General features: G+C 44.1%; 1 protein-coding gene across 2 annotated transcripts in view; it reads left to right on the top strand.

Moving 5' to 3' along the window:
- LOC138699486 (uncharacterized) overlaps positions 1–22,139 on the top strand; it is a 77,983-nt gene that overhangs the window by 16,425 nt on the left and 39,419 nt on the right. The window contains exons 5-6 of one of the 2 annotated variants that reach the window (XM_069825407.1): positions 8,988–9,114; positions 10,077–10,171. The exons of the other annotated variant lie outside the window; for it this stretch is intronic. The gene's annotated coding sequence lies outside the window, so the exon portion shown is untranslated. The remainder of the gene's footprint in view (positions 1–8,987; positions 9,115–10,076; positions 10,172–22,139) is intronic. 2 annotated transcript variants of the gene reach the window in all.

Genomic DNA, 22,139 nt, shown 5'->3' with positions numbered 1-22,139 from the left:
TTGGAGCCCTGACAAAAACAAAAGAGAATGAGTGAGAGAGAGAAATATTGGGTTATGTTAATAATATCCTATATTGTGAAATTTTATTGTAATGAAGAGAAAAGACTATCCAAAATCTATTATTGTACCTAGAGTTGATAAGTGTTATAGCTGACACCATGCAATGAACCAAACCGAATTAACACAAAATTATAGAAAATCTCAAAATTTAATACAGGAAATCCAAAACCAATTACAATGCATAAACCAAGTTTTAAAATCATTATTAGTGATTCCACTCTGATTTGTAATTCAGCGACCACCAAATTCATAGTATACGTGGTGTGCATTTGAAAGCCAATGGCGAGGGAATAAATGCTCCATAAGCCTGCCTGAGCAGAAAGAGTCCCTGACACGAGATTAACTCTGTAAACTCTCACTGTTACTTGTGTGTATGATTGTATTCCATAATCTAATCCACCATCACAATGCCAGATAACAAGTTCCATGAAAAAGCACGTGCTATTGAGGCATCGTCTTTTTGAAAAGAAGGGGGCCTTGTTATGCCCCAGGGCTTAAGAACGCCTTATAGCATGATTTCCTGTGGGGTGTTAAATTTGAAACAGTCCAGGAACAGTGTCAGCGGAATACATGACCTTCCAGCTTGTGAAGTAGATAGAAGCTTAGCCAGAATTATAGAGTTATGTGGTGCATGCGGTAAATCACTGCCTACGATAAAAGTATTCTTACGCCACGAATCACTGCTGGAATAATCGCAATGGTCCAGTGGAATAAAGCCTGCATTTTAATTGATTAAATTAAATCATGCATCGTTTGAAATCCTTTCTTATGGGTAATCTCAGTAAAATGACTTATCGCTGTATTGCACTGAATCGAATTAATTGTAACAGCTGTTTGATTAAGACGACATCTTTAAGGACGTATAATCAAAAGGAGAAGGAGGTTAAAGCCCATCTCACCTGGTGGATAACATGGGTGGTATCCCGGCCAGGAAACGGATAAGAGAATATAAAAAGTGATGGTGTGAGGATTGGTGGCAGACAGTGATACAGTCAGTGATAGTCAGAATCTAAGGAAGGATCGTAATGGCGTCAGCTCCAATAAGAGATATACCATGCAAGTAACTCACTATGTATATATTTTGTATATATTTAATAAATAAAGTATAGTTCCATTCACAAATAATTGAGTCTAGAACCTGAGTTCAGTAACCATGTAGTTTTCCTATAATATCCTGAGAGCCTTAGCTCTTCCAGTAAAATCCTTTTCCATTATAAGTGTAATGGTGGTGTCAGATATCCTGGTAAGTGTGAGCAGGAGTCGAATGCAGTAGTCATCTGTTCAGCAAGTCATCCAACCTAAGTTGTCATGCACAACAGTAGTAAACAGTGCAAAAGTGTGAGTCTCTGAGCTCCTTCGTTCTCCTCGTGTAGAGAAAAGTCTGTTTTGGAAAGTGAAAATGACCACTTTTGAAATTTTGCCGGCCTCTACCGTCCATATGCTTGGGGGCAGAGGGTTGTCCTTTACACTACAGATAGAGTTCGACGAGCTCTATTCGCTGCACTTAACAGCTTTGTTGTTACTGAACATACAGCGGAGTTATGGTGGCGAGAATGTTGGCGGAATAGAGGTTGGTATTTTTTCTCGAAAATCAGCTTGCGTTCGGGATTCCCATTTTGATACTATCATGTCCGAAGTAACTCAAGGGGGAATATCATATCACATCCCGTTCCTCAATATGGCCATTATTTCTGCAGATTAGAGACTGAAATATTTTAGGTAGGGAAAAAATAAGTCTACAAAAAAAGTGCAAGAGATTTGCTCGATTTTATTAGTGATTATTAGTAAACATGTGGGGATACTACAGTGAAAAGGGCGGGTCTCTGAGCCCCTTCGTTCTCCTTGTGTAGAGAAAAGTCTGTTTTGGAAAGTCAAAATTACCATTTTTTGAAACTTTGCCAGCCTCCACTGTCCATATGCCTGGGGGCAGAGGATTCCTTTTTACACTACAGATAGAGTTTGAGGCTTTCTATTCACCGCAGTTATCAGCTTTGTTCTCACTGCACATATGGGAATGTTGGTGGAATAATAATAATTCGTGGCACTACAGCCCGTGAAGGGCCTAGACTGACCAGCCGGCTGCTGGCCTAACGCCCACATGCCGAAGCAGAATGGAGGTATCGTGTGGTTAGCACAATGATCCCCCCAGCCGTTATAGCTGGTATTCGCAACCGGATTTTGCTACCTATCATAGCTCCCCAAGTGCATCACGATGCTGGGTGGGCACCGGTCCCATACATTGGCCAAAATTTCATGAGAAAATTTCTTCCCCCATGAGGACTCGAACCAGCGCGCATTCCGTAATGCAAGTCCTAGGCGGCATGCCTTAGACTGCGATTCCACGGTGCAGGACGTTGGTGGAATAGCCTTGGTAATTTTTTGTCGAAAATCAGCTTGTGTTCGGGATTCCCATTTTGATGCTACCACGTGCGAAGTATGTCAAGGGGGAATACAACACAGCATCCTGTTCCTTGATGTAGCCATTATTTCCGGAGATTAGAGACCGAAACATTTTAGGTAGGCAAATAATAAGTAGAAAAAGTGCAACGGATTTGCTCGATTTTATTGGCGGTTAATAGTAAGTATGTGGGGATGCTACAGTTAAAAGGGCAGGTGTCTGAGCCCCTTCGTTCTCCTTGACCATTTTTCGAAACTTTGCTGGCCTCTACCGTCCATATGCCTGGGGGCAGAGGATTCCCCTTTACACTACAGATAGAGTTCTGTTTGCCACACTGGACAGACAGCAGAGTTATGAATTTTAGTATAATCGTAAAATGAAATTAAAATGAAAAAATAGAATTGAGAATAATGTTAAGAAATGAAATTAAAATTTTAAATCGAGTCGAAATTAAAAAAGAATTGTGTTAGATTGGAAATTGAAGTATAAAATGAAATTGAAATTAGAATTAAAATTAAAATACTGAATTAAAATTGTAATTATAAAATGAAATTGAAATAGAAATTGAAATTAAAGGTAAAGTTAAAATTATAATATAAAAATGGAATAAAAGTGAAAAACTATATATATTGGATAAGTATACAATTGAAATTACTATTTGAAATCAGAATTAAAATTTAAATGTTGTGTACTGTATATCAATTTTCGATGCCTGTGCGTCCTATTTTAAACGGTTCAAACCTATGTACCCGCGCAAACGACAGTCGCTGTTTTCTCTCTCTCTCAGAAAGCAGGTTGGCTCGCTTTTTTTTCCCCCTCTTGTGAGGGAGAAAGCAAAGATCGCGCAGAGACGAGTTACGTTGGCAGTAGAAATGCTCTCAGGCACTGTGACGTCAACGGCTTCCCCCACCACCGAGAGGGGTATAAATACAGCTGGGACACGCGTCTAGAGTCACTCGTTTGTTAGATGGCAAAGGGGTAGCTCTAACGCGTCCTCCGTCACTAGCAGCAGTCTTCCAACCAGGCCTACGCTATAGCGTTGGTTAACTTGGTTTTTTTCGAACAGTCGCATGCGACGTGCGAGGCCCGCCTCGCACAAATCTGGACTACACCAGAGATAGTGAGTGGTTTCTGTAACTGCGAGGTGTGCAGACCTCGCATCTAGCAGTTATAGAAACCGCTCTCTATCTCTCGTGTAGTCCCAGTTTGTGCGAGGCCCCCTCGCACGTCGCATGCGTCGGTTCAGAAAAACTAAGGCTTCAAGGTTGTCTTTTGTTCGGACGTGTCTGCACACGCCCACCACCCCGGGAACAGGGAGCCAAGCTGCGTCCCTGTCTCCTGTATTCTGTCCTAGACCAGCGGAATCTTTGCTCACTTCTTACGTACCCTGAACTTATTTTATTCTCGTGTCACTACAAGTCTCATCACCACCTCCAACCCACCCACGTCTCTCCCCTGATCACCCTTATCTCACACCTTCCTGACTTTGGCTCTCCGCACTTGTCTCGGCTTGTTCGATAAAACACAACCATCCCCTCAACCCCCCCCCCCCTCGCCCTACAGTCGGTAACTCGCGAATTCGCTCTGTTTGATCTGTCGATGATAGAGGTCACCATTTTCCCCGCTCCTGAAGTCGGTAAGTCGCCCAGTATGCTGTGTTGATCCTCCGATGCCAGGAGCTTGTTCTCGAAGTCCGTAAGTCGCAGAGTTCGCCGTCAGCGTATTCCAAATCTCACCGGTCCCGTGGCATCAATGACGTCACGTTGCAGCGAAATAAGGAACAAAACTGCTGGAAGGATCGATGGCTGTCATGGCGACTGTATAAGTTGTCTGTGCTACGCAATACTTGTTTTTTTTTTTTTTTTTTTTTTTTTTTCAAAGATGGGACATGACAGGAGCGTTGCGATCGGAAAAAACAATTGAATGTCGCATAGCGTAGTAGGCCTGTTGCTATGGTAACAACGGTTGAGTTGCCAAACTTACTGTTCCCCTTGGCGAGTGCTTAATAGCTCTATTGGCGACATTTATTGTGCACACAATGTTAGCATTGGTGCGTTTTGTGTTTGATTCTCTGTCGATTTTTGTATTGTTTTCTTACCTTCGCGTCAATTGTCAATGAATGTTTTAAGTCAGCCATCTTAACGACAATTGCTAGCTTCCATCAGCTGGCAGCATGGTAGTCCATATTGGCAACATAGCACTGTAGTTCCAAGCTTGGCCGCTTAACTGTCATGTCCCATCTTTCAAAAAAAGAAGTATAGCAAAATTTTGCGAAATTTTCATACTGCCATCTCGTTCAAAGAAAATATAGCATAAACAATTTATTTCTTGAACCGGTAGTAATAACTGGTCTGTTGACATGTTCGCTCATAAGCCATTAACATATTGTTTTTACGTTGTGCTCATTACAAACAATACAGCAGAACACACCGCCATGACACAACAGTGCACGATGTCATTCGTCTGCTAATTCCCGCCATATACAAGAACCAATCAGATTCACTGATGGAGACTGCTACCACCTCTGCTAGCTGATGGCACTGGTGGAGCATCAATGACGTCATCGGTGGAATTCGGACCACCGTGATGCCATCGGATTGCTCACCAGTGAGATTCAGAATACGCTCTGTGTTGATCCTTCGAACTAGAAAATTAACCTTCTACCCGATTCCATCTCTCTCGTTATCCTGTCCCCCACAACACACATGAAAGCAAGCCGATCTTCCCCAGGCACTCCCTTACCCCTACCTCCCGCTCACTCAAATCATACTTTACTATCACCTTTCATAACTCTTCCCGCATCGAAGCCTCAGGACGAATTTCTAAATTATCAATTTCTATCACGAATCCACTGTTACCTCTACCACAGGACTATGAGGGAACCACAGTTATACTTTCTTTGTTAGCCTATTTCTGTAATAAACTAATGTTACTTTAAAATAGTATTTGCTTAAACTTCACAATAGTTTCATACCATCATCCCACCTACAAGCGACAGCCATCTTGTCACGCCACTCCTGTTTTCTCTCCCCACCTCGACTACACGTCGGAGAGAGGAACGATTACGGAGACTGGCGTACGACATAAAAATATAATCAATATTGAAGTTAGACTTGAAGAATAAAATCATAATTAAAATTGAAAAAATTGAATGAAAAATCAAAGCGAAATATGTATTTATATGTCTTTTTCATGTTAAATTCAGAACTGCTTTCTGAAGGCCAATAACAGGTCGAAACATGGTAACCAAGTACGATAGATTTTAACACGAGAAAGACATATAAAGTGTTGAAAGTTGTGTAATCATGATGTATATATGAAAAATCAAATTGAAAAAAAAAAATTAAACTACAATTAAAATTGAAATTAAGAAATGAAAATTTACTTAGAAATTATAAAATAAAATTACAATAAAGGAATGAAATAAATATTAATACCAGAAATGAAATGAAAATTACATTTAAAATTAATAAATTTAACTAAATTTGTAATTAAAAAGTAGAAATTAAATTGAAACAAAAATATCATCAAAATTAAAAGTAAAGATAAAATTGAAACATTAAATTGAAATGAAAAAAAAAATTACACTTTGTATTTTGAAAAATTAGAAATAAATGTAAAATTAAAATTAAATATGAAATGAAACGCCTGAAGCTGTAACACAAGATTTAGTAGACTATTAAGTTTACATTCGAATTTAGAAACTCATCAATATTATACGAATCATCAAGAAGCCATATTTTAAGAACAGATTTCAATTTAAAATTAAAATTAAAAAATGAAATTGAAATTAAGATAAAAGAATTGAATTAGAATTGAAATGAAATTGAAAAAAAAAAACAGTAATTGTAAACATATGATTAAAATTGAAATCAAGACATAAAATTAAGAATAATAAAAATATGAAATTAAAAAATGAAATTGAATTTAACAATATGATTAAAATTGAAATTAAAATCAAAGAATAGAATTGAAATTTTAAAATCGAATTAAATTTAAAATGAAATGAAATGAAATTAAAACTTGGAATTTAAGTTACAATTAAAATTAAAATGAAAATTAAATTTAAAAGATGAAATTAAAATTGAAATTAATAACTGAAATTACAAATGAAATGAAACTTAAAAAATGATACTAAAATTAAATTGAAACAAGAAATAAAATTAAAATTAGAACATAAAGTTGAAATTAAATTAAAAAATTGGAATCAGAATCGAAATTACGAAATATAATTGAAATTTATGAATTAGTTTATTCTCAAGAACTTCAGACCCCTGAAGCTTTGAAAGAAGGTTTAATAGACAAAATTTACATTAGAATTTATAAACTGATTAATATTGTGAAACAGGTTACCCAAAGCCACATTTTAAGAACAGATTTAAAATCACAATTGAAATAAAAAAAATGGAATTAAATTTGAAAAAAGGTAGTTAAAATTGAAATAAAAAGTAGAATTGAAATTGAAATTAAAATTGAAAAACTGAATGTGAATTAAAATAAAAAAATGAAAGAAATTTTAAGATATTATAAAATGATAAAAAATTAAAATAATAGTAGAAAAATGAAATGAAAATAAAAAATAGTACAAAAATTAAATTAAAACATAAAATTGAAATTAAGATTGACAAACGAAATTTGAATTGAAAATTAAAATAAAAATTGAGGTTGCATAATGGAACTGGAATTATAAATTAAAATAAAAAAATGAAATTAAGGATTACAATTAGAATAAAAATTGTAATTAGAATAGAAATTAAAATTTAAGAATTTAAATTAAAAATAAATGATGGAGTTAAAATTAATATTATAAAGATAAATTAAAATTAAGGAAATAAATGTGAATTTAAAATTAAAAAATGAAATTATATTTAAAAAAATTAAGTGAAATTGAAAAAAAAAAAAAATGAAGTTAAAATTAACAAACAAAATGAAGGATAAGAATTAAATTAAAACTAAAAATATAAATTAAAATTAAAATAATAAAATGAAATTAAATTTAAAATGGAAATTAAAAATTAAAAATACAATTAAGAAATAAAATTAAATAATATATAAATGAAATGAAATAAATAACTAAATAAATAAAATTAATTTGAAGAAATAAATTAAAAATTAAATAAATAAAATAAAATAAAGTAATATAATAAAATAAAAGTAATTAATTTGAAGTAGTATATCGACATGATAGCCATCCAAATCTTGGATTTAAAACATCAACATCCTAATCAATTGAAATGAAGAAGAACGAAAATGTAAATTAATGTTAAAAAAATACATAAAACAATTAAAAGTAATAATATTCTGCGACAAGATGTAATAGCTATGAAAACGATAAAAAGATGTTGAAAATAAATAATATACATTGAATATTATAAAGATGAATAGAGATGGTGATTGATGATGTTCAATGAAGATTTTAAAATGGTTGATGCAATTGTCTGAAGAGTCTTTTCAGGAACCTTTAATTTTCTGAGGATCTCCAATGTAAATTTGGGAATTGTTCCTCGCGCGCCAAACATAAGCCCAATGATATTCCAATCTTGAATATTATACTTGTGACTGAGATCATCAGAGCATGGAAGGTAAATAGCGTGCTTCTCTTCATGTAGGCCCTACTTGCTTTGGTTGATCTTCATAAATTTCAAACCTTACTGTTGGGTCAAGAATGAAGCCAGTTTATTTATTTCGGTGAATTAGTATTATGTCAGCATGCCGTGTAGATTCGTGTGTAGTAAAAAAATTAAAGAAAAAATAAATTTGAACAAGAAATTAAACTAAAGGCTGGATTACATTGTTAAAAAAATCACTTCAGATAAGACTTTGCACTGTAATTTCTTTTCCTTTTTCTTGCTTTTGTTTTATATTCATAACAAATTATTGTTTTTGTAAATGGTATATTTTGTCTTCTAGGTAATCCCTGTTTAGGGAAAGTCTTTGATGATGATGATGATAATAATAATAAATGTAATTGAATTGAATAAATTAATTAAATTTAATTAATCGATTAATTAAATTAAAATAAATGAATTAAATATATGAAATAAATAAATAAATAAAATGGAATGACTTAAATGAATTAATTATAATAAAATAAATCAATAGAATGAGATAATTAAATTTATTAATTAAGTTTTATTAAATAAATAAGTGAATTATACTAAATTCAATTATTAAATGGAATAAATGAATAAAATGCAATAAATGAATTAAATGAAATTAATTTAATAATTAATTAAATAACATAACATTAGTAGCTAAAATTATTTAAATAAATGAATGAATGAATGAATAAAAAAATGAATAACTGAAATGAAGTAAATTGATTTAATTGGATTAAATTAAATAAAGTGATTTAATTACATTGAATTACATAAATGAATAAGATTAGATTGAATAAATAAATACTGTTAAGACGAAGATTGACATAAGTAACTATCATCATCATCATCATTATCATAAACATCATAATTACAGTGGAGGCTAGAATGTTTTTTGCATTATGTTTAATGAGCTTAAATATTCCTTCCAGATTGGTTGGCTGTATAAAGCTGATTATTCCAAAGAAAAACAGAAGATACATTAGAAGAAGAAAGAAGCAGTGAGGAGAGTCGTCTCATGGTGGAAACCTGGGGATACAGAAACACACATTAGTTCATGTATGTATCTGATGGTAAAAGGTTAGTTTTCTGTGTAGATACAGTACTTGCGGAATTTATACTTTTGAATTATGTATTTTGCTATTGCACAGATGGTTAATTTCGAGCACTAAGTCACTGGTACTTGTCGACTGATTTCGATTTAATTGGTATGAAATTTTCAATTTAGAAACCTCATACTTGTAGTGTGGAAGGGTAGTAAACAAGTGAGATTTTGAATTGACATGTGAATTGAGACACAGTATTTATTACTTTATTTAGTTTAATGTCAATATAATGAACTTGTGGCAGCACCATAATTATTTTCGTTAAAGAGACATTGATTAGATTCGTATGAAAGTTATGGATTATTGGTTCGAGTATTCATCCTTAATAAACATCTGTGCTTTACAAAATGTGTAGCTGGTACACTAAATGCATTAGCTGTTGTAGGGAGAGTCAAAAAGTAACTTTAATAACTGTTTCATTATTGAATATGTACAACAAGACTACAAACACTTGATCAATTTTCAACATAGTAGGCTATAACAGGAAGACTTGCATTGAATATAGTGAGCACTATGTTGAAAAGTGATGAAGTGTTTGTAGTCTTATGTACATATTCAATTAATAAAACAATTATTAAGGTTACTTTTTTACTCTCCGTTGTATATATTTATTATTATTATTATTATTATTATTATTATTATTATTATTATTATTATTATTATTATTTTACATGACAGTCTTTAGCCCCTGAAATAGTGTAATATACCTTTGAGTTAAAAATTTTGTTTATCATAAAAAGGCTTGCTAATGAGCCAATTACAATCAATGTGGCAGTACTTTTCTTTAGTGCTTTGATATAATAACTAATTTTACGCTAATAGTTATAGAACAGTTATAAATACTAATGTGTATGTTAATCCTTTGCAAATGCATACCAAGATTTATTACATTCCATTGGTTGTTTGGTGTTGTAGTGTTGAATATTGACACTTGGCAAGCTGCAGTGGTGGTCACAGAGAGTGGAAAGAGAGCACGGAGAAAGCAGAATGAGGAGAAAGGAGAGAGCACAGTGAGTACAGAAAGAGCACAGATAAAGAGAACACAGAGAGGACGGAGAGAGCACAGTGAGGGCAGGGAGAGAATAGAGAGGACAGTTGGAGAAGAGGGACGACAGAAAGGGAAGATAGAGGACAGGGTGGAAATAGAGAGAACAGAGAGAGTACAAAGGACGTAAATAGAATACAGGGAATGTAGGTAGAGTTCAGAGAGGGCAACCAGAGTACAGAGATGAGACACAGAGCACAGAGAGAAAGTAGAGAGGACAAAGAGACAAAAGAGAGGGCAGAGAAAGTAGAGAGGACAAAGAGACAAAAGAGAGGGCAGATAGAGCAAAGAGAGATAAAGTAGAGGATAATGAGATCACTGAGAGGGTAGAGAGAGAACAGAGAGGGCAGAGAGAAAGAAAGAAAGAGCAGAGAGAGAAAGTAGTGAGTAATGAGAGACAACAGAGAGGACAGGGAGAGCACAGAGGAGACAGGAAGGGCACAGAGAGGAGAGGGATAGCAGAGAGGGAACAGAGAAAGGAGAAGGAAAGCTGAGAGGGGGACACGGTGAGCACAGAGGGGACAGAGAGAAGACAGGAAGAGCACAGAGGGGACAGGGAGAGCAGAGAGGGAAAAGAGAGAGCTCAGAGAAGACAGGGAGAGAACAGAGGAGACAGGGAGTGCACAGAGGGGACAGAGAAAGCACAGAAGGGATAGAGAGAGCACAAGGGGACAGAGAGACCACAGAGGAGACAGGGAGAAGACAGAGAGGACAGGAAGTGCACAGAGGGGACAGGGAGGGAGGGAGGGAGAGAGAGGGCACAGAGGGGACAGGGAGAGGACAGGAAGAGCACAATGAGTACAGGGAGAGAACACAGGGGACAGGGAGAAACAGAGGGGACAGGAAGAGCACATAGGAGACAGGGAGAGACCAGATAGTACAGGGAGAGCACAGAGGGGACAGAGAGAGCACGGAGGTGACTGGGAGAGAAGAGAGGGGACAGAGAGAGAGAAAGCAGGAAGAGCACAGAGGTGACAGGGAGAGAACAAAGGGAACAGAGAGAGGACAGAGGGGACAGGGAGAAGACAGAGGGGTTAGGGAGAGAATGGAGGGGATATAGAAAGCACAGAGGACACAGGGAGAGAACAGAGGGAACAGAGAGAGCACAGAAGGCACAGGGAGAGGACAGAGAGAAAAGGAAGAGCACAGTTGGGACAGGGAGAGAACAGAGGGGAGAGAGATAGAACACAGAGAAGACCAGGAGAAAACAGAGGGGTCAGAGAGAAACAGGAGGACTACAGAGATGTCAGAGAAAGCACAGAGGGGGCAGACAGAGAACATAGAGGACAGGAAGACCACAATGAGTACAGGGAGAGAAGACATGGGACAGGGAGAGAACAAAGGGGACAGGGGGACAACAGAGAGGACAGGAAGAGCACAGAGGGATCGGGGAGAGAACAGAGGGGAAATAGAGAGTACAAAGGTTACATAGAGAGAACAGAGAGAACGGGCAGAGCACAGTGGGGTCAGGGAGAGAACAGAGGAGACAGATAGAGGACGGGGTGGGAGAGGGACCGAATAGAGGGAAGAGGAAGAGAAGAAAGGGGACAGAGAGAGGACAGGAAAAGCACAGAGGGAACAGGGAGAGAACAGAGGGGAAATAGGGAGCACAGAGGGGACAGAGAGAGCACAGAAGAGAGAGGAAGAGAACAGAGGCTACAGAGAGAGGACAGAGAGAACAGGAAGAGCACAGTGGGGAGAGGGAGAGAACAGAGGGAACAGAGAGGGGACAGGGAAAGGACAGAAGGGTTAGGGAAAGAAGAGAGGGGATAGAGAAAGCACAGAAGGGACAGCGGGAGAACAGGGGGTACAGAGAGAGGACAAAGAGAACAGGAAGTGCACAGTGGGGACAGAAAGAGAACTGAGGGGACATGGAGTGCAGAGAGGAGACCGGGAGAGAACAGAGGGGACAGAGAGAGCACACAGGACACAGGGAGAGAACAAAGGGGACAGAGAGAGAGTACAGAGGAGACAGGGAGAGACCAGATGGTACAGGGAGACCACAGAGGAGACAAAGAGACAACAGAGAGAGAACAGGAGGAGCACAAGGGAACAGAGAGAGCACAGAGAGGCCTGGGAGAAACAGAGGGCAGGGAGAGAACAGAGCGAACTGGAAGAGCACAGAGGGAACAGTGAGAGAAAAGAGGGGACAGGGAGTGAACAGAGGGGACAGAGAGACCACATAGGAGGCAGGGAGAGAACAGAGGGGACAGGGAGAGCACAGAGGACACAGGGAGAAACAGAGGGGACAGGGAGACAACAGAGAGGACAGGAAGAGAACAGAGGAGACTGGGAGGGGACAGAGGGGACTGGTAGAGAATGGAGGGAACAGGAAGAGATCAAAGGGAACAGAGAGGGGTCAGAAAGGGCACAGAGGGAACTGAAAGAGCACAGAGTAGACTAGGAGAGAAGGGAGGGGACAGAGAGGACAGGAAGAGCACAGAGTGTACAGGGAAAGAAGAGTGGGAACAGAGAGAGGACACAAGATTTAGGGAGGGAAGAGAGGGGATAGATAGAGCACAGAAGAGACAGGGAGTAAGCAAAGGGTCAGGGAGACAACAGAGACAGGAGAGGAGAGGAGGAGCACAGAGGGGACAGGGAGAGAATAGAGGGAACCGGGAGAGAACACAGGGGACTGTGAGAGAAGAGAGGGGACAGAGAGAGCACGGAGGAGGCTGGGAGAGAATAGAGGCAACAGAGAGACAACAAAGGGGACAGAGAGGGAACAGGAAGATCACAGAAGGAACAGGGAGAGCACAGAGTGAACAAGGAGAGAACAGAGGGGACAGGGAGAGAACAGAGGTGTCAGAGAAACACGGAGGAGGCTGGGAGAGGACTGGGAGAGAATAGAGGCAACAGAGAGACAACAAAGGGGACTGAGAGGGAACAGGAAGAGCACAGAAGGAACAGGGAGAGCACAGAATGAACAGGGAGAGAACAGAGATGTCAGAGAAACACGGAGGAGGCTGGGAGAGGACTGGGAGAGAATAGAGGCAACAGAGAGACAACAAAGGGGACAGAGAGGGAACAGGAAGAGATCAGAAGGAACAGGGAGAGCACAGAGTGAACAGGGAGAGAACAGAGGGGTCAGAGAAAGCACGGAGGTGGCTGGGAGAGGACTGTGAGAGAACAGAGACAACAGAGAATCAATAAAGGAGACAGAGAGGCAGCAGGAAGAGCACAGAAGGAACAGGGAGAGCACAGAGTGAACAGGGAGAGAACAGAGGGGTCAGAGAAAGCACGGAGGAGGTTGGGAGAGAATAGAGGTAACAGAGAGACAACAAAGGGGACAGAGAGGGAACAGGGAGAGAGCAGAGGGGACAGGGAGAGAACACAGGTGTCAGAGAGAGCACGGAGAAGGCTGGGAGAGGACAGGGAAAGTATAGAGGCAACAGGGAGACAGCAAAGGGGATAGAGAGGGAAGAGGTCTAGCACAGAAGGAACAGGGAGAGCACAGAGTGAACAGAGAGACAACAGAGGGGACAGGGAGAGAACAGAGAGGTCAGAGAAAGCACGGAGGAGGCTGGGAGATAATAGAGACAACAAAGGGGACAGAGAGGGAACAGGAAGATCAGAGAAGGAACAGGGAGAGCACAGAGTGAACAGGGAGAGAACAGGGGTCAGAGAAACACGGAGGAGGCTGGGAGAGGACTGGGAGAAAATATATGCAACAGAGAGACAACAAAGGGGACAGAGAGGGAACAGGAAAAGCTCAGAAGGAACAGGGAGAGAACAGAGGGGTCAGAGAAAGCACGGAGGAGGCTGGGAGAGGACTGGGAGAGAATAGAGGTAACAGAGAGACAACAAAAGGAGACAGAGGGAGCAGGAAGAGCACAGAAGGAACAGGGAGAGCACAGAGTGAAGAGGGAGTGAACAGAGGGGACAAGGAGAGAACAGAGGGGTCAGAGAAATCACGGAGGAGGCTGGGAGAGAATAGAAGCAACAGAGAGACAACAAAGGGGACAGAGTGAACAGGAAGAGCACAGAAGGAACAGAGAGAACACAGAGTGAACAGGGAGAGGACAGAGGGGACAGGGAGAGAAGAGAGGGGTCAGAGAGAGCACGGAGGAGGCTGGGATAGGACTGGGAGAGAATAGAGGCAATAGAGAGACAACCAAGGGGACAGAGAGGGAACAGAAAGAGCACAGAGTGAACAGGAAGAGAACAGAGGGGACAGGGAAGGAACAGAGAGAGCACGGAGGAGGCTGGGAGAGGACAGGGAGAGAATAGAGGAAACCGGGAGAGAACAGAGGGGACAGAGAGGACACGGAGGAGGCTGGGAGAGGACAGGGATAGAATAGAGGCAGAAGAGAGACAACAATGGGGACAGAGAGGGAACAGGTAGAGCAGAGAAGGAATAGGGAGAGCACAGAGTGAACAGTGAGAGAGCAGAGGGGACAGGGAGAGATCAGAGGTGTCAGAGAGAGCACGGAGGAGGCTGGGACAGGACAGGGAGAGAATAGAGGCAACACAGAGACAACAAAGGGGACAGAGAGGGAACAGGAGGAGCACAGAAGGAACAGGGAGAGCAGAGGGGACAGAGAGAGAACAGAAGGGTCAGAGAAAGCACGGAGGAGGCTGTGAGAGGACTGGGAGATAATAGAGGCAACAGAGAGACAACAAATGAGACAGAGAGGGAGCCGGAAGAGCACAGAATGTACAGGGAGAGCAGAGAGTGAACAGAGGGGACAGGGAGAGAACAGAGGGGTCAGAGGAAGCACGGAGGAGGCTGGGAGATAATAGAGGCAACAGAGAGACAACAAAGGGGACAGAGAGCGAACAGGAAGAGCACAGAAGGAACAGGGAGAGCACAGAGTGAACAGGGAGAGAAGAGAGGGGACAGGGAGAGAACAGAGGGGTCAGAGAGAGCACGGAGGAGGCTGGGAGAGAATAGAGGGAACCGGGAGAGAACAGAGGGGACAGAGAGAGCACAGAGGAGGCTGGGAGAGGACAGGGAGAGAATAGAGGCAACAGAGACACAACAATGGGGACGGAGAGGGAACAGGAAGAGCAGAGAAGGAACAGGGAGAACACAGAGTCAACAGGGAGAGAACACAGGTGTCAGAGAGAGCACGGAGGAGGCTGGGAGAGGATAGGGAGAGTATAGAGGCAACAGAGAGACAACAAAGGGGACAGAGAGGGAACAGGAGGAACAGGGATGGCACAAACTGAACAGGGAGAGAACAGAGGGGTCAGAGAAAGCACGGAGGAGGCTGGGAGAGGACTGGGAGAGAATAGAGGCAACAGAGAGACAACAAAGGAGACAGAGAGGGAACAGGACGAGCACAGAAGGAACAGGGAGAGCACAGAGTGAAGAGGGAGAGAAGAGAGGGGACAGGGAGAGAACAGAGGGGTCAGAGAAAGCACGGATGAGGCTGGGAGAGAATAGAGGCAACAGAGAGACAACAAAGGGGACAGAGGGGGAACAGGAAGATCACAGAAGGAACAGGGAGAGCACAGAGTGAACAGGGAGAGAACAGAGGGGACAGGGAGAGAACAGAGGGGTCAGAGAAACACGGAGGAGGGTGGGAGAGGACTGGGAGAGAATAGAGGCAACAGAGAGACAACAAAGTGGACAGAGAGGGAAGAGGAAGAGCACAGAGTGAACAGGGAGAAACAGAGGGGTCAGGGAGAGAACATAGGGGTCAGAGAGAGCACGGAGGAGGCTGGGAGAGGTCAGGGAGAGAATAGAGGGAACAGAGAGACAACAAAGGGGACAGAGAGGGAACAGGAAGAGCACAGAAGGAACAGGGAGAGCACAGAGTGAACAAGGAGTGAACAGAGTGGACAGGGAGAGAACAGAGGGGTCAGAGAGAGCACGGTGGAGGCTGGGAGAGGACTGGGAGAGAATAGAGGCAACAGAGAGACAAGAAAGGGGACAGAGAGGGATCAGGAAGAGCATAGAGTGAACAGGGAGAGAACAGAGTGGTCAGAGAATGCACGAAGGAGGCTGGGAGAGGACTGGGAGAGAATAGAGGCAACAGAGAGATAACAAACGAGACAGAGAGGGAGCAGGAAGAGCAGAGAAGGAACAGGGAGAACACAGAGTGAACAGGAAGTGAACAGAGGGGACAAGGAGAGAACATAGGGGTCAGAGAAAGCACGGAGGAGGCTGGGAGATAATGGAGGCAACAGAGAGACAACAAAGGGGACAGAGAGTGAACAGGAAGATCACAGAAGGAACAGGGAGAGCACAGAGTGAACAGGGAGAGAACAGAGGGGACAGGGAGAGAACAGAGGGGTCAGAGAAACACGGAGGAGGTTGGGAGACGACTGGGAGAGAATAGAGGCAACAGAGAGACAACAAAGGATACAGAGAGGGATCAGGAAGAGCTCAGAAGGAACAGGGAGAGCATAGAGTGAACAGGGAGTGAACAGAGGGGTCAGAGAATGCACGGAGGAGGTTGGGAGAGGACTGGGAGAGAATAGAAGCAACAGAGAGATAACAAAGAAGACAGAGAGGGAGGAGGAAGAGCACAGGAGGAACAGGGAGTGAACAGGGGGGACCAGGAGAGAACAGAGGGGTCAGAGAAAGCACGGAGGAGGCTTGGAGAGAATACAGGCAACAGAGAGACAGCAAAGGGGACAGAGAGGGAAGAGGAAGAGCACAGAAGGAACAGGAAGAGCACAGAGTGAACAGGGAGAAACAGAGGGGTCAGGGAGAGAACAGAGGGGTTAGAGAGACCACGAAGGAGGCTGGGAGACGTCAGGGAGGGAATAGAGGGAACAGAGAGACAACAAAGGGGACAGAGAGGGAACAGGAAGAGCACAGAAGGAACAGATAGAGCACAGAGTGAACAGGGAGAGAACAGAGCGGTCAGAGAATGCACGGAGGAGGCTGGGAGAGGACTGGGAGAGAATAGAGGCCATAGAGAGATAACAAAGGAGACAGAGAGGGAGCAGGAAGAGCAGAGAAGGAACAGGGAGAACACAGAGTGAACAGAGGGGACAAGGAGACAACAGAGGGGTCAGAGAAATCACGGAGGAGGCTGGGAGATAATGGAGGCAACAGAGAGACAACAAAGGGGACAGAGAGTGAACAGGAAGATCACAGAAGGAACAGGGAGAGCACAGAGTGAACAGGGAGAGAACAGAGGGGTCAGAGAAACACGGAGGAGGGTGGGAGAGGACTGGGAGAGAATAGAGGCAACAGAGAGACAACAAAGGGTACAGAGAGGGATCAGGAAGAGCTCAGAAGGAACAGGGAGAGCATAGAGTGGACAGGGAGTGAACAGAGGGGTGAGAGAATGCACGGAGGGGGCTGCGTGAGGACTGGGAGAGAATAGAGGCAACTGAGAGATAACAGAGACAGAGAGGGAGCAGGAAGAGCACAGAAGGAACAGGGAGAGCACAGAGTGAACAGGGAGTGAATAGAGGGGTCAGAGAAAGCACGGAGGACTGGGAGAGAATAGAGGCAACAGAGAGACAACAAAGGGGACAGAGAGGGAAGAGGAAGAGCACAGAAGGAACAGGAAGAGCACAGAAGGAACAGGAAGAGCACAGAGTGATCAGGGAGAAACAGAGGGGTCAGGGAGAGAACAGAGGAGGCTGGGAGAGGACAGGGAGAGAATAGAGGGAACAGAGAGACAACAAAGGGGACAGAGAGGGAACAGGAGGAGCACAGAAGGAACATGGAGAGCACAGACTGAACAGGGAGAGAACAGAGGGGTCAGAGAAAGCACGGATGAGGCTGGGAGAGGACTGGGAGAGAATAGAGACAACAAAGGAGACAGAGAGGGAACAGGTTGAGCACAGAAGGAACAGGGAGAACACAGAGTGAAGAGGGAGAGATCAGATGGGTCAGAGAAAGCACGGAGGAGGCTGGGAGAGAATAGAGGCAACAGAGAGACAACAAAGGGGACAGAGAGGGAACAGGAAGATCACAGAAGGAACAGAGAGAGCACGGAGTACACAGGGAGAGAACAGAGGGGACAGGGAGAGAACAGAGGAGTCAGAGAAACACGGAGGAGGGTGGGAGAGGACTGGGAGAGAATAGAGGCAACAGAGAGACAACAAAGGGTACAGAGAGGGATCAGGAAGAGCTCAGAAGTAACAGGGAGAGCATAGAGTGAACAGGGAGAGAACAGAGGGGTCAGAGAATGCACGGAGGAGGCTGGGAGAGAACTGGGAGAGAATAGAGGCAACAGAGAGATAACAAAGGAGACAGAGAGGGAGCAGGAAGAGGAGAGAAGGAACAGGGAGAACACAGTGTGAACAGGAAGTGAACAGAGGGGTCAAGGAGAGAAGAGAGGGGTCAGAGAAAGCACGGAGGAGGCTGGGAGATAATGGAGGCAACAGAGAGACAACAAAGGGGACAGAGAGTGAACAGGAAAATCACAGTAGGAACAGGGAGAGCACAGATTGAACAGGGAGAGAACAGAGGGGACAGGGAGAGAATAGAGGCAACAGAGAGACAACAAAGGGTACAGAGAGGGATCAGGAAGAGCTCAGAAGTAACAGGGAGAGCATAGAGTGAACAGGGAGTGAACAGAGGGGTCAGAGAATGCATGGAGGATGCTGGGAGAGGACTGGGAGAGAATAGAAGCAACAGAGAGATAACAAAGGAGACAGAGAGGGAGCAGGAAGAGCATAGAGTGAACAGGGAGTGAACAGAGGGGACAAGGAGAGAACAGAGGGGTCAGAGAAAGCACGGTGGAAGCTGGGAGAGAATAGAGGCAACAGACAGACAACAAAGGGGACAGAGAGGGAAGAGGAAGAGCACAGAAGGAACAGGAAGAGCACAGAGTGAACAGGGAGAAACAGAGGGGTCAGGGAGAGAACAGAGGGGTCAGAGAGAGCACGGAGGAGGCTGGGAGAGGTCAGGGACAGAATAGACGGAACAGAGAGACAACAAAGGTGACAGAGAGGGAACAGGAAGAGCACAGAAGGAACAAGGAGAGCACAGAGTGAACAAGGAGTGAACAGAGGGACAGGGAGAGAACATAGGGGTCAGAGAGAGCACGGTGGAGACTGGGAGAGGACTGGGAGAGAATAGATGCAACAGAGAGACAACAAATGGGGCAGAGAGGGAACAGGAAGAGCACAGATTGAACAGGGAGAGAACAGAGGGGTCAGAGAGAGCACGGAGGACGCTGGGAGAGAATAGAGGCAGCAGAGAGACAACAAAGGGGACAGAGAGGGAACAGGAAGATCACAGAAGGAACAGAGAGAGCACAGAGTGAACAGGGAGAGAACAGAAGGGGGCAGGGAGAGAACAGAGGGGTCAGAGAAACACGGAGGGTGGGAGAGGACTGGGAGAGAATAGAGGCAACAGAGAGACAACAAAGGGTACAGAGAGGGATCAGGAAGTGCTCAGAAGTAACAGGGAGAGCATAGAGTGAACAGGGAGTGAACAGAGGGGTCAGAGAATGCACGGAGGAGTCTGGGAGAGGACTGGTAGAGAATAGAGGCAACAGAGAGATAACAAAGGAGACAGAGAGGGAGCAGGAAGAGCACAGAAGGAACAGGGAGAGCACAGAGTGAACAGGGAGTGAACAGAGGGGACAAGGAGAGAACAGAGGGGTCAGAGAAAGCACGGAGGAGGCTGGGAGAGAATAGAGGCAACAGAGAGACAACAAAGGGGACAGAGAGGGAAGAGGAAGAGCACAGAAGGAACAGGAAGAGCACAGAGTGAACAGGGAGAAACAGAGGGGTCAGGGAGAGAACAGAGGGGTCAGAGAGAGCACGGAGGAGGCTGGGAGAGGTCAGGGAGAGAATAGAGGGAACAGAGAGACAACAAAGGGGACAGAGAGGGAACAGGAAGAGCACAGAAGGAACAGGGAGAGCACAGAGTGAACAGGGAGAGAACAGAGGGGTCAGAGAATGCACGGAGGAGTCTGGGAGAGGACTGGGAGAGAATAGAGGCAACAGAGAGATAACATAGGAGACAGAGAGGGAGCAGGAAGAGGAGAGAAGGAACAGGGAGAACACAGAGTGAACAGGAAGAGAGCAGAGGGGACAAGGAGAGAACAGAGGGGTCAGAGAAAGCACGGAGGAGGCTGGGAGATAATGGAGGCAACAGAGAGACAACAAAGGGGACAGAGAGTGAACAGGAAGATCACAGAAGGAACAGGGAGAGAACAGAGGGGTCAGAGAAAGCACGGAGGAGGCTGGGAGAGAATAGAGGCAACAGAGACACAAGAAAGGGGACAGAGGGGGAAGAGGAAGGGCACAGAAGGAACAGGGAGAGCACAGAGTGAACAGGGAGAAACAGAGGGGTCAGAGGAGGCTGGGAGAGAATAGAGGCAACAGAGAGACAACAAAGGAGTCAGAGAGGAAAGAGGGAGACCACAGAAGGAACAGGAAGAGCACAGAGTGAACAGGGAGATACAGAGGGGTCAGAAAGAGCACGGAGGAGGCAGGGAGAGGTCAGGGAGAGAATAGAGGGAACAGGAAGAGCACAGAGTGAACAAGGAGTGAACAGAGGGGACAGGGAGAGAACAGAGGGGTCAGAGAGAGCACGGTGGAGGCTGGTAGAGAATAGATGCAACAGAGAGACAACAAATGGGGCAGAGAGGGAACAGGAAGAGCACAGAGTGAACAGGGAGAGAACAGAGGGGTCAGAGAGAGCACGGAGGAGGCTGGGAGAGAATAGAGGCATCAGAGAGACAACAAAGGGGACAGAGAGGGAACAGGAAGATCACAGAAGGAACAGAGAGAGCACGAAGTACACAGGGAGAGAACAGAGGGGACAGGGAGAGAACACAGGGGTCAGAGAAACACGGAGGAGGGTGGGAGAGGACTGGGAGAGAATAGAGGCAACAGAGAGACAACAAAGGGGACAGAGAGGGATCAGGAAGAGCTCAGAAGGAACAGGGAGAGCATAGAGTGAACAGGGAGAGAACAGAGGGTTCAGAGAATGCACGGAGGAGGCTGGGAGAGAACTGGGAGAGAATAGAGGCAACAGAGAGATAACAAAGGAGACAGAGAGGGAGCAGGAAGAGGAGAGAAGGAACAGAGAGAACACAGAGTGAACAGTAAGTGAACAGAGTGGACAAGGAGAGAACAGAGGGGTCAGAGAAAGCACGGAGGAGGCTGGGAGATGATGGAGGCAACAGAGAGACAACAAAGGGGAACAGAGAGTGAACAGGAAGATCACAGTAGGAACAGGGAGAGCACAGATTGAACTGGGAGAGAACAGAGGGGACAGGGAGAGAACAGAGGGGTCAGAGAAACACGGAGGAGGGTGGGAGAGGACTGGGAGAGAATAGAGGCAACAGAGGGACAACAAAGGGTACAGAGAGGGATCAGGAAGAGCTCAGAAGTAACAGGGAGAGCATAGAGTGAACAGGGAGTGAACAGAGGGGTCAGAGAATGCATGGAGGAGGCTGGGAGAGGACTGGGAGAGAATAGAGGCAACAGAGAGATAACAAAGGAGACAGAGAGGGAGCAGGAAGAGCACAGAGTGAACAGGGAGTGAACAGAGGGGACAATGAGAGAACAGAGTGGTCAGAGAAAGCACGGAGGAAGCTGGGAGAGAATAGAGGCAACAGAGATACAACAAAGGGGACAGAGAGGGAAGAGGAAGAGCACAGAAGGAACAGGAAGAGCACAGAGTGAACAGGGAGAAACAGAGGGGTCAGGGAGAGGACAGAGGGGTCAGAGAGAGCACGGAGGAGGCTGGGAGAGGTCAGGGAGAGAATAGAGGGAACAGAGAGACAACAAAGGTGACAGAGAGGGAACAGGAAGAGCACAGAAGGAACAGGGAGAGCACAGAGTGAACAAGGAGTGAACAGAGGGACAGGGAGAGAACATGGGGGTCAGAGAGAGCACGGTGGAGCCTGGGAGAGGACTGGGAGAGAATAGAAGCAACAGAGAGACAACAAATGGGGCAGAGAGGGAACAGGAAGAGCACAGATTGATCAGGGAGAGAACAGAGGGGTCAGAGAGAGCACGGAGGAGGCTGGGAGAGAATAAATGCATCAGAGAGACAA

Source organism: Periplaneta americana, chromosome 5 (assembly GCF_040183065.1).
Source record: "Periplaneta americana isolate PAMFEO1 chromosome 5, P.americana_PAMFEO1_priV1, whole genome shotgun sequence".
NCBI lineage: Eukaryota > Metazoa > Arthropoda > Insecta > Blattodea > Blattidae > Periplaneta > Periplaneta americana.
This window is presented reverse-complemented; position numbering and strand designations above follow the sequence as displayed.